General features: G+C 35.8%; 1 long non-coding RNA gene across 4 annotated transcripts in view; it reads left to right on the top strand.

Annotated features, from left to right (window-relative positions):
* Nucleotides 1-13,853, top strand: part of LOC138109031 (uncharacterized) — a 167,448-nt gene continuing 153,595 nt past the window's right edge. For 2 of the 4 annotated variants that reach the window (XR_011150215.1, XR_011150214.1), the window contains exon 1: nucleotides 1-205. This is a non-coding gene — a long non-coding RNA (uncharacterized lncRNA). Of the gene's footprint in view, nucleotides 206-7,789; nucleotides 7,844-8,133; nucleotides 8,955-11,068; nucleotides 12,251-13,853 lie in introns of those variants that run through there. The other 2 variants (XR_011150213.1, XR_011150216.1) reach the window with 2 other exon arrangements.

Genomic DNA, 13,853 nt, shown 5'->3' with positions numbered 1-13,853 from the left:
GAAGGAGGGCTCCTTTCTCTTCAGGGAAAAAAGTTTGTTCCAAGATTTTTTTTAATCTTCAAGAACAGGGTATAAAAGTCTTGAAAGATTTCCTGCCCAGGACTCAGAGTGACTGCTCTTTTTCTGATCACTTGTTATACAAGAAACAAAGTATACGGCTACAGATGAGTTACAAAGACCCTTTCTGTTGCAGCAGGATGTTAAGGTAATTGCATGATGAATTTCATGTCTTTCCTTTAGAGAGAAAAACAAATCATTTAGCTAGAACTAGAAACTTCAAGTGTGTTTAAAATGTGCAGTGAGGTCTGTAGTGATGGATGGGCATCTATGTCTGTTTGATATGGGCTGCTGACTTTAATGACATGCAGTGCTCCTATTAGTGCTGAAAAGATGGTCAAGGTGAGATATTGTGAAATAGGATTAGGCAGTTTTTGCACTAACCTTATACCTTAAACTTTGTGCACCTCCTGGATGTTCCTAGATTGTTAATCTTGCTTTACATGTCTTAGGCTGGAAACTGGCAGTGATGAAATATGAACAGGTTGTTGTTATAAGTATTTCTGCTTCCAAATGCTTTCAAAGGGTGTGGCAACCTCTTAAAAAATATAGCAGTCACTCTACTGACTGCTTGGTGTTTTAGAACAGAATCTGTAAGTGTAGTTGACAATCTCTCTTCAAGCAATGGGAGACAGAAAAAAAATTATAATGGAGAGAAAAATAGCAGTAGTGAAATTATTTGAACTTGTCAAAAAATTCATACTTTGGTGGTACTAGAAGTTATTTTTGTGTAGGAGTAGAGTCAGATGAATGCTTTCTTGTGGATGACAGAACATAATTATCTGGCTTGTAATAGCCAAAGAGATATCTGAGAAACCAAAAGCACTGAAAAAGTTTATTTTCTCTTGTTCTCTAAATGTTTATGTCTGTTTGTTGATAGATTGTATGTCTTAGTCGAACTCAGCTCTGATGAGGTTCTTTCTGTTAGAAAACTAATTTTAACTTTTTGCTTGTTTGTTTGTTTTGATATGCAACGTTATCTCAGACTGTACATAATGTCCTATCTACTGTTCCCCAGAAAGATTTTTTTTTTTTTTTTTTTTTTTTGTGATCTTGGGATACTTTTCCTTGAGTGAGCATATCCTAGCTGGGAGCCTGCTGAAGGTCCAGCTGTAGCTCTGGGCAAATTCGAGGCACAAATAAGCGGCAAGAGAGTGAAATCTGCAAAGGTGATGATGGTCCTGTTCACCTCTGCAGGGGCACATGGGATCGGAGAGGGGGTCTACTGCAGGAAACTCTGGAACTCTGCAGTTTTCTTACAATATCTGCAATTAAATAAAAAATATTAAAAACTTATAGTGGAAAGAATAAGCACTATGCCTATGAATATATTTTTTGGAAAATGGAGGGGGAAAAGCATTTTGTTAGTTTGTGTGTTTTAAAAGGATATAAATAAAGGAATAAGGAAGGAATGGACAAAACTGCATTAGTTAAGTTGTAACTACCAAAATAAATTATATAAACCTTGACAAATAAAAGGAGAATGAGGAAATGCATAAAGTTGTTATATAGTGTGGTCAAGAGGACAAGTAATCTGGATCAAATCAAAACAACTGTTATTTTTGCATTAACACACTGATATGAAGAAAAGGGGCTTACTGGGAAACGTATTAGAAATTTTGTTGTGTAACTAGTTAGAAAAGATGTTTCCATTAGAAAAAAAATGCAGTCATAACACTGTTTTGTAAAAGGTGATGACATTTCTTTCCTGTATGACTTTGAGATGAACTCCAAATTGAACCCTGAAAGAAGACAGCCAGCATAATAATAAAATTGAATGCTTATGTGGCTGTTTGAGAGAAAAATAAATAACTTGTTTGGTTTTCTTAGTAAGGGGGATGTGGATTCTTCTAAGTTCCAAAAAGAAAGTTAAAGGTGATTAGGGTAAAGTTTAGGGTAGTGGTGGAAAGCCAGCAGTTATATAGTCTGTACAAGCACATTTAGGTGAACACTGGAAGTCTGTGGAGAAGGTGGTGAAATGGCTTTGTGCATGGAGTTATGAGGGAAGACATGTTAAACATTTTATGTTGCGTTGGAACAGTTTCTGAAGGAATTCTGAAGTTTGTTTTCCACATCTGATGGACTGGTTGAAGGATCAGAAATGTAACATTGGATAAATGCAAATATTCTCTGTAGTTCTTTGGCTGCTAATCACACTCCTTAACATCTAAAGATAAACCACCCTCCTAAGAGTTGTGCCAAGATTATATCTTTTCCACCAGTTTCTACAGGTTTTAAATTTGTTTGTGGAATTACTATCATCATATTTGTGAATTTGGTCCATTCTTAAAGTAAAAAACTGTCCATTTCCTCTTCCCCCCCCCCCCCCCCCCCCCCACTTTCCCATTCAGATTCATTTGTGTATAGCCATGGTCAAGGAATAAATGAACTGAATTCCTTTCCTTGTGCTTCCTCCTTTGAAAGTCTCTAGATAGGACAGATATTTAAATATATCCTATTGAAAACACTTAGGGTTTTGTACTGGGAGTGACCTCTCCTTGCAGAATATTGATATTCTTCCTTTCATGAGTGAAGGTTGCAGTATTTCTTGTTTCTAAAGAAAGTGTTTCAATTTCACAGATAAAATGCATAACTCCAAGATGAATATATTCTGAGAATTCTTTAAAATTCCACTTAAAGATATGCCCCTTTACCACAGCAGGCCAAAAATACTCAGAAAGCTGCCTTTCAAATTACAAGGAGAAAAAATTCAAATTGCAAGTAAATTCCAGGACCATTATATATAGAGAGTATGTTCTTTGCAGAAAAGTACTCTAGCTCCTATGGAAGAAAAAAAGAGAGCCTCAGATGGTAATATTACTTATGTAAATTGCAGCCTAATCTTTTCATGAAAGAACTTGAGGCAATGTCATGATAATGTTTCCAAGCATCCCATATTGCATTCTTGTATGTGAAATATTTTTAAAGCATGTACATCTGATAGTCAAGTCTTGAATAAGGCTGTGTTTGTTTAAAATTACATAACTTAAAATACACTTAAGATATTTTCAGAACAGAAGATGGAAAGGGTTTGAAGTTTCTGTGTCCTTTTTATTTATTTTTTTAATAAATCCTCCCATGGGTAAGGTGGTAGATTACAATAGGAGAGCAAAGTAAAATGATAAAAGCATTCACTGGCAAAAAGTGAAATGAATAACAAGTCAAATAACAAGTCAAATAACAGATATTCCATTCTCTGAGTGTGTATAGGGTGGTTTGTTGGTTTTATTTTTTTTTACCACTGTAATATCAAATAAGCACAGTTCAGATCTACCTGGTAGGACCTAGAATGAGCTATTTTCCATAGTGGTGACTAGTCAGCCTCATAGCTCTGCCAATTTAAGCTCTGTGATGGGAGTTCAGAAACCTGGCTGCAATGGAAGTACCTAACTCTGAGTGACACAATCTCCAAATGTATCTTGTCCCAACTAAGAATGCTGATAGGACTTGCCATCATTTAAATTGTTATATAAAGCTGATATTATGGCATAGATGGATTGTTGTTACACGAGGTTGTTTGTTTGTTTGTTTGTTTTTTATGGTACTGTTATGTTTAAATGTTTTAGAATGCTTCTAAGGATTCAGTACAAGAAAATAGTGGATGTTATTCTGACCTTGCTGCACCTCAGTGGCATTTCAATAGCAGAGGGTACAAAAAAATCAAAACACACAAAAAATTCCCACAAAAGACCAAATCACCACATAAAAGGAGATGGCAAGATTGAAATATTCACGTGTCTTTGTGTGCGATTTTTTTAAATGATGAAAACATAATTATTTACGCTTACATTTTAAATGCAAGCAGCTTAGGAAAAGAGTCCTTGGCAATGACATGGAGGTCTTTGTTCCTTATGTGTGCATGAAGAAGAGCACATTTAACACCAGAGTAGCATATAGTCACATTATATGGTGTCCATTTACTGCTGCCTCACAATAGAGGCTGCTGCCATTCAATATGTAAATGCTATACACTAAAACAGCAGTCGCTGGATGTTTTCTACAGTAAGAGCCAGTCTTCTTGCTTTTCAAATTTGAAACCACAGAATAGCCACAGAATATTTCAACAAACTATCATCAGCAGAACAGGACAGAACTTGTGCTTCCTCATCAGTGAGCAGGCAGCTGCACCAAAAGCCTTTATCTGTCAGAAAAAAATGCTAATTTGGTAAATCTCTTTTGTCAGAACGCATTGTGTTGTAAAAAAATATTGTTATTTGGGGAGGCCAAATGTACATGATGAAGTCAGACTGTTAAAGCATGTATTTGGAATCAAGAATATGGTTCTGATTTTTTTCTTTTTCCTTTTTGGCCAGCATGTGCTTTTGAACCCTTAGGACAACAAATGGGTGCCCAAACTGGGCTATAACTTTTTTCTTGTGTCTTTTACTCAAAAGTTCAAAGTTATCATATTTGTTCTAATGTGAGATGAAAAGTTTGATATTTTCTCATGAAACTATATTTCTGTCCTCCAGGCAGCCCTGGAGGACAGTGAAAGATTGGTTTATAAAAACCTTCAAAATAATCCACATCACTGCTGGCAGCTCTGACATAAAGAATGCTATTAGTTGAGTCCCACAGGACATTTTAGTACACCAACCAGTCCCATACTGTGAACATATTTATTATCTTCATTGGTTTTGAGATTATGAAATGGACAATTCCAGAGGCCATTGGTTCTGTTTCTGCAAATAGAAGCTCCAACATTAGGGCCTAACCTAATGCACAAAGGTAAACACCCATGTAATTTCTGAACAGTTAAGAAATGTATTAAAGAAATCTAAAATGTGTTAAAGAAATGTGCTTAACAGTTAAAGAAATGTGGTTTAAAACAAATTAAAAGAATTCTTCCAAACTCTTAGCTCTTTGGATCCAGGTTTATGTTGATTGCTTCTCAAAAATATCAGAGCTCTCAGTTAATTAAAGAACCCTTGTATTACAATAATTTTATTATTTCCAAATTCTTTTAACTATTACTAACTATTTCTTTGGTCACTTTGATTAGAGGGTCAAATTCTGCTTAGCCAGGTTTTGTCATGCATTTTTATTGATCAGAGTAAATAATTTATTAATGAAATAAAGGAACAGCACCCTTTAATTCTAACATAAAGGACAAAAAAAATCTTCTGAGTAGCCAAAATCTTTATTCCATGATGTTAGCTGGAAACGCCACAAGAACTCATTAGATCAATGGATTAGAAGAGATAACAGTATTTATTTGCAAAATCTTATCACTTCTGATCTACTATAGAAAAAAGGAATGGAAATTCAAGGCTATAAGGACATAGTGGGGGAAAAAAAGTCCCCAAACCAAACATAAACGCTCAAAATGCAAGATTACAAAATACAAGAAAGCCAACAGTAAAACAAACCAAGTTATTCAAGTCTGTTGTATTTAAGCAGAGCATCACACACTCACAGAAATTTACTAAGGATTTATGAAAACATTTGGCTTTTCAGTCTTACCTAGTTCTTCAAGAACTAAAATAGTGACAGAAATTTTGTTTTTAGTACTGTACCTGAAGTTCTATCACATTTTTAGTACTAAAGTATGACTTAGTTGGAAAAGAGGGCCATGTACTGGCATTGCAGAAGTTATCACAAATGTCATTCTTGGGCTATTTATAAAAATTTTTCTCTATGGAACTGTAGGTTTTTCCTTTTGACTTGCCTCTATTTTACATGACTAATTGATACATCAGGGATATTAGTGCATATTTAACTCTTCTTAGCCACTGGAGAGTTAGGTAATCCTTCCTTATGCACAGAAACACTTCTGTAATACAGAATATTTTTGAAATATGTGGTTTGTACAAACACCATTAAGGATACGAGAGTGTATGTGATTTCCTAAGAGCCTTTTTAGGTTTTTCAAATATATTTGTGAAGTAATTACAGCCTGATTGCAGTTACTGAGCATATGTCATACTAAAATGTCATAGTATAATGGTACTGAATTATTTTAATGAACAAAACTCATAATGTTGTAGATACGAATAAAATTGGAAGTTTAGCAAAGGAGACATCCACTGGGGGATCATAAGTATCATTCAGTGTAAAAATGTTCCTCCACTCTGCTGTATTTCCATTATTCTTCCTTTGAATCTTGTCATCAGAACCACCTTCCTTTCAGCTGAGTAAGAACTGATGCTTCTCCCATTAGAGTCTGTCTCTCTTATCCAGACAGAAGGATCACTTTTAAGTTTCATGAGGTAAGAGGTAGTCTCTTTCCCCATGTAGGGAAGTGAGCTGTCAGTTTTAGCCCCTACTGACTGAGGAGCAGAAAACTGAGACCACAATAGTACTTCAGATACGCTTGGATGTCAGGAAGAGATTCATTAGAACTAAAATGCCATTCTTGAAAGCACAACCTTCAGTGCAGCAGTTGCTTTTTGTTCCCTGCTAGCCCTGTGCTGTCACTCTTTGGGATAGCTAGACCACATATCCAACAGCAAAAAGGATTTAGCTTTCTTATGTAGACCAGACAGACATTGTGAGGATAAGTCATGAAAATTGGTGGGACAAAAAATCTGTCTAACTTTCTGTATCTAAGTGTGGTTAGAATTATTGCACTGATGTTCCTTGATACTTTTGTCTTGGTGGCTTTTAATAGGTTTGATTGAGCACAAGTTTTTCTTGCAGATTTCATAGTTTGCTAACAAAATTAGAGGCGCAGCGAAGACCTTTTTCTTCATTTGATTTCCTTTAAACTGTTCAAATATCTCACTAAAATCATAATCTTTTAATTAAACCAACCTAACAGATCAGAGTATATCCAATGTATCTCAGGAGAATTTATAGATGCCGTATAAACTTCATTTTTAATATATTTTCACCTCTACAGGATTTATAAAAGGATAGCTTTTCATGCTGGGACTTAATAAGTCTGTCTCTTCTTAATAAATGCCAAAATAAAGAAGCAACAGCACAGAGAAAAACCCATCTTAGTTTTGTACCCACGCATTATTACGCAATATTTTAGGCTGTTCTGTTTTTAGCAAGGGAGTTTTGAGGTGCCTAATAATCCTCTTAAAAAATTACTAATTCTTCCTGTGTTTAAGCAATAGACATTTAAGTCATTTGTGTATTCTGGTTTCAGGGTTCTAGTTTTCCATGGCTTACCTTGTAAAATCAAGATAAGAGACTTTCACACATACGACATAAAGAGAAATCCATTATTGATCATGAAGCTGTGCCACCTTTGAAATGGGCACTTATGAATATCTAAAATGGACTCAAAAGTTTTGTGGCAAACTCCAAACTTTTCACTTTTGCATGGCTTGTAAATGAGGAAAGTTTCAGCACTGCAAACACTAACCTTGTTCCTGTACTCTAGGGAATTGCTGATTATGCTGTATGTGTAGCTGCAAAACAGCAATACATCAAACAACCTTATGAGTCTGCCTAAGCACAAAATCCTTCATTTCTTTGTAGTGAAGGAGTGAAACAAGTTTGCAGCAGTTTTGGGGACACAGCGTCTTAGGAAAAGCAGGAGTATGAGAAACTATTGGCAGGCTGAAACTGTTCAAACACAGCTGTCTTTGCTGGAGTTCTGAAAGGGATGTTACACCTGTGAATTGTAAAATTCACTGCTGATGTTGCTATCGAGACACCTGCTCAGGCATATAAATAATTGTGTATAAATCAACCTTGGGAATTTGGTATTCTCTGCTGTAATCCACTTATTTCTTTCACAACGATTTAATTGCAGCACCTGGAATCTGTTCTTTTTCAGTCACTAGGAAGTTACAGCAATATTTCTTTCCCTGGAGTTCTGTACTGTTATATCGTAAGTATCTTGTTCAACATATTTTTTATATTTATTAATTTTACATTTTTATGATTATGGTTTCACCATTTAATATATGTGAAATTCTCCTAAAAATTTAGAAGAACCTACCATGTACTCCTTGTTACAAAAAGACTATTCAACTTCTTTCAGCCTGAAGGAATGTGGTAAGAACCCTAGGAAGGAGAATCACCAGTTTAAGAGTTAGAGAGCTTTTCACTAGTTAATGTCAAACACTAACAGATTCTCTTCCTGTACTTATGTCTCACTCACACCTTTTTCTATTGCAGACAATCTAAAATGCTCTACAGAGACAACTGCTTGACTTTATCACAGTAATCCTTTACTTTAGAGCTTACAGCCAGGATAGACTTTTTTATTGCTTTTTTATCTGGAAGACACTGGATGTCATAGTACTATGAGAACAAATTGTTGTAGAAATCAGAATTCTTCCCTCAGGCTGATACAACTTGGGATATTTGTGTATATTGTCAGGTTTCATTTACATTCTGATTTCATGTGGATATTTTTTAAAAACTTCTAGAATGTTTTGTTGACATGATAAAACTTAGCTTCGTATGATTTCTTTTAATTTGCACTTATTCTTTCTCCAGTGTTCATTTGAAACACAGACCATATTCAACTGCATTTTGTAAGACTGATAACTTTTCATGTTGTCAATTCAGACCTATAACAGTGTAAGCAAGCAAAGTTAACTTACAGCTCAGTAAAGCAGGGCTTTTTGTGCTCTTGAACAAAAAGCTATTAAATTCAGCAGTTAGTACTCTCAGAGCCTTTTCTCTAACCTGTTGATTCCTGTTTGCTTAAACTAACGTAACTACATATTTGTGCTGAGAATTGCCTCTAAGTAAAATGTGGAGTGAGAATTCTGAAAGTGATTTTTTTATCAAAGATGTTGTCAGGTGTATGGTACTTTCAGATAATGCTGAGTACCTGCCTTCAAGAAATCACGCTAAGATTGGGAATCCAAAATCACTAGTAGTGCTTGAAATTGCAGGGAGGTTAAAATGATGTTTACTTTCATTTGGGTCTGAATGCTATCAGGAGCTAGTCACTGACATTCATTTGCTGCTGTTTTCCACAATGCTGATAACCGTTGTCATTGAATAAATTTCTAAAGGCATTTATCTAAAGAGGTGCAACAGGCCTGATTAAAGGTCGTATGCATAGCACAAGACCTTGTTGATGTCCTGCATCATTGCTGCAGGAAATGATATTGTATTATCCCTCTAATAAAACAATTAACTTCTATTTTTAGATGATTCTGGAAGCTGCTCCTGGGTCCTTTGTGGCTAAATAATTTTAATCCTAGATCTACAAAATTGTGGTGGGTTAACCTTGTCTTGCTGTCAGACCCCCATCCAGCTGCTCTCTTGTTCCCTCTCCTCAGCAAGACAGAATCAGAAAATAAGATCAAAGAGCTCAGGGGTCAGGATAAAGGCAAGGAAATCACTTGCTAATTACCATCATGGGCAAAATAAACTTGACTAGGGAAGATTAATTGCCAATTAAAAATAGAATGGGAGAGTGAGAAACAAAGACAAAACTAAAATCACTTTCACCTCATCCCTCCCTTCTTCTCAGGACCAAATTCACTTATGATGCTTTTACATCCTACCCCACCAAGCATCAGTGTGGATATCTGTTCTATGTTCCTGTCCACAGGCTGCAGATGGATACCACCTCCACACTGTCTACATGGGTGCAGGTGGATCTCTGTTCTCATGCCTGGAGAACCTCCTCCCAGTCCCACGCTGACCTTGTGTCTGCAGGGCTGTTTTCCTTACATTTTTCTCACTCCCCTTTCTCACAACTGGCTTGCATCACTTTTTGCCCTTTCTTAAATACATTGTCACAAGGGCACCTGTGTTGTTCAGCTTTGAACAGCAGAGAAGCTGGCTGGGACCAGTTCTGTCCATGAGAGTGGCTCTTGTTCTCTTGTCACAAAAGGCACCCTGGCAGGTCCCCACAATCATAAACTTGTCACCTAAACCCAGTACAAATATCCATTAATAACTTCTATTGAGTAGTATAAGACTTTTCTTTATCTGCTTTCTGCTGTGACGCTTTCCCTGTGGAGCAGTAAAAGTGAACTGCCAAATACCTGTGTGACCTGATGTTTGATATCAACACTTAAACCAGAAGGCTTTTCAAAGGATATTTGTCTTGCATTTTCCCAATTCACAAAGGAACCATTTAGTACTTTCTATAAATTAGTTTTAAGTGTCACTGAAAAATATATGAAGAAAGAGGTAATGTTGGGATTAAACACCATATCTCCTGTAACCTTGTAAAGATATACCTAGGTAAATTAAAATTGCAGGTTTTCCTTTGGTTATAATAAGGCACTTTTAAAAACATGATTGTGCTTAACTTAGATTTGACTGAAGAACTTACAGCAATTAAATTTCCTAACTCCATATTGTAATTATATATATATGTGTGTGTGTGTGTGTGTGTGTGTGTGTATGTATATACATATACACCAGATTCTTGCATCATGAGTTTTCTTCCAACTTACAGATTTCATTAAAGAAAGTAATTTTTCAGCTAGGAAAGTAGTACTGGTTAAAATGATCTTGTATTTATTAAAAATATTCTGTAGCAGAGGAAGAAATTACTTGTAGTATATAAATTTTACTAAAGCAAGCCAACTTTGAAATTTTGAAAATTACTGTGCCACTTCCTGTTTAAAACAAAGTACTTTAAATCAATGAGCATGTTCTTAATATTGCAGTCACACATAAGCACCCATTAAAACAACTGCACATTATTACTAATTGTCAGGAATAATGGAAGTTTTACAAAGCTTTTAGGTATGGTAGGAGAAAGTTTCATGAACTATGACAGTTATGGATTGCTAAAAATACCTGCACATTGGAAACTGAAGGTCATACCAGCAATTTCAGTGGTAGTTTTAAAGCATTAAATAGACCTGCTTCTATAAAATAATGTTTTTATAGGATATGCCTCACTTCTTGCTCCATTTAGGAGTGATAACCTTTATTTGATTAGTTGAGTCTGCTAGAGTAGATATGCTATTTCACTGACTATTGGCATGGAATGCCCATGCATCTGCCAGTGCTACAGAAAACTTATACCATGACACTCTGCATGTATTCCTTTTACTGATTAGCCCTATTTCATGGTATTAACTTCACCACTCCAATGAGTTTGCTGAACAGGTATTTATAAATTTCTCAGGTGTGCCCTGACAGTCAGGAATTGAAGAAAGAAGTGAACTGAAGACAATATCACAGAGTATCCTGAGTTGGAAGGGTTCAACTAGGATCATAGATTCCAACTCCTGGCCCTGCACAGGACACCCCAACAGTTACACCATGCACCTGAGAGCGTTGTCCAAATGGTTTTTACACTCTCTCAGGCTTGGCTCTGTGACCACTTCCCTGGGGAGCCTACTCCAGTGCTCAACCATCCTCTGTGTGAAAGGCTTTCCTTGTATCTAACCTAAACCTTTCTGACACAGCTTTGTGCTTTTCCCTCAGCTCATCATATCTTGTACTTACTAGAGATTTTCATTATCTATTATGGGAGACATGGTAACATCTTACTCCTTTTTGAAACCACTTGTTTATTTTCACTTTAGGAATGCAAAAACCTGAATTCTCCTTTGTGTATATCACCACAGGATCCCCATGATACAAAGCTTTATGTTTTTTCTACATCTCTCTGAAACCCTGATGTGAGGAACAGCTTTGAGCTGCGGAGAAAAGGAAAGCTTCCTTTTTTTATTTAATTCCTTTTTTTGTCTAAATCTTTTAGTGAATGTTTCTGCACTTTAAGCATTGATTTATGCATCATGCAACTTCTGTTTGACCAAGGGATGAGCAATAGGCATGGCTTTTATACTGGGGTCTCCTCTTTGGCACCAAGTGAGGGTTACACGTAACAGCACATAATTGCTTACAGAGAAAGCCAGTCATCCTTTTAAAATTTAGAATTTTTACTAAGAATTTAGAATTCTTACTAAGAATGAGTTAATGAAGTGTTTCATTTGGCTTTACAGACAAAACAAGCATTTTAACCAAAGACTCTTTACTGACCAAGAATTCTGATTTACTTGAAATGTGTAGAGGACCCTAAAAGAGATGCTTGTTGGCTCATGTTTTAGATGTGACTGACAAATAAAACATTTTCAGGCCCCTGAATAGTTCCACTCTACAGGCCATATCCTCTTCTGGTGACAGCATTGAGTAAACAACCACATTTAATTGCTGTTATGGGATCTCTGTAAATCTCAGTGATGAATGACAGTAAACATATTCTCCACAGAAATTTTAAGCATACCATAACTTACCATCAGTGATGACAGCAACAACAAAAGACTCAAGAATAATTGATAATAAGATTTCCCAGAACTCAATAGTACTTACTTTAGACCAGCTTTCCATGAGATAGAAAATGTAATACTTATTTTATCTTTTTAGTCACAGTTCTCCCCTCATTTTAAGTGAAAACTTCTACTTTAATCTTCAGATGGTCTAAAGAGACAACATTCATGGAGTTTTAACCTGTCCTGGAGATAAGCATGCATAAAGAACTTAACGTTTAAAAATGAAGCTGGGAGCTTGAAAAATAAATACAGAATAGCTTAGCCAGATATACTAATTAGTCATCTTATGTCACTGGTCTCAGTTACTACACCTCATTGATTCCTTACTTACTGATAGATTTGCTGGTGCTGGGCAGGACAGCATCAGGAATGGGCACATACCTCTGCCTCGAGGTGGCTTTGGTAATCCATCCAGGGAATTTGCCAATTACTGAGATAATAAGTTCATGAAAGAGATATATCTACATGAATACAAGAAGGTTTTTCAACTGTACAAAGGCAATACATTCAGATATTTTTCAGACCTCCACAAAAGCCAGTATACTTGAAATGAAAATGTATTCTTCCTTAATATAAAGAAAATTCTACTTGAGAAAAATGTCGGTTTTGAAGATATGAGATTCTTTATGGAACATTCTCTTTAATGACTAACACATACCAAAACACAGTTTTCAATAAGCAGCTATATAAAGTAATCCTCCCCGTCAGATGTCAAAATGTAACATAAGCTTTGGAAAAGTGTTTTTATTAGTTACAAAGTGTGACTGATCAAATAAATTTGGAGGTTTGCACATTTTGTAGGTTTTATTGTAGTTGCTGCTGTGTAACCCAAATTTTCCTAGCATGGTTTCAGAGGTTACTGTACCTAGAATGGCGAAGAAACTGTCTTATAGTTAACACACTGCATAATACTCTGTTCTACTAAGCTGTGCCTTTTCTGCATACTTCCTTTGTTGTTCAACAAAACATCTTACAGATTTTTTTCTGTTTGAAAAGCCTTTATAGTTGTCAATACTTTTTAAATATTGAGAATGCATGTGTGACTCGTGCTCTAACTGCAGATCATACTCTAGGATTGTTTGTTTGGGCTTTTATTCAGCAATTATGCACCAGAACTTGTTACCAGAAGAGAGAATAAAACTGTAGTATATACCTGGTAGAAAGCCAAAGAGTTTCTAGTTTTGCTCCAAGCTGTGCTCCAAACTGCTCAGTACACTTCTCAGTGGATGGTGGATACCACGTGCCAAAGACTCCTTATTAGTGATCATTCCTTTAGCCCACAGCACTCTAGTGCTACATTTTAAAGGATCTGCCTAAAGTTAAGTGTTTCACTTCGAATGTTCACGGGGCTCTATTACTTTTGAATGCATGGAGTAGTTTTGGAGATCAAGAAACATTCTGTTCCTTTTAACTACTTCTGCAACATCAAAGTAGGAAGCACGGTTGGGCAACAAGAGAGATCTGCTGGGTAAATGACTTTGACTAGCAAATTAGCAAAAAACCCCTCATTAAAATAGAAATAATTCTATCCTATTTTGAAATAAATTTAAAAGAACAGACCCATGAGATTTGTTTTACATTTAGCTACAAGTATTTTTGAGACTATTTAGGAATGTGACAAATTTAATACCAGAA

Source organism: Aphelocoma coerulescens, chromosome 4 (genome assembly GCF_041296385.1).
Source record: "Aphelocoma coerulescens isolate FSJ_1873_10779 chromosome 4, UR_Acoe_1.0, whole genome shotgun sequence".
NCBI lineage: Eukaryota > Metazoa > Chordata > Aves > Passeriformes > Corvidae > Aphelocoma > Aphelocoma coerulescens.
Note: the sequence above shows the minus strand (reverse complement) of the source record. Positions and strands in the feature narration are given on the sequence as shown.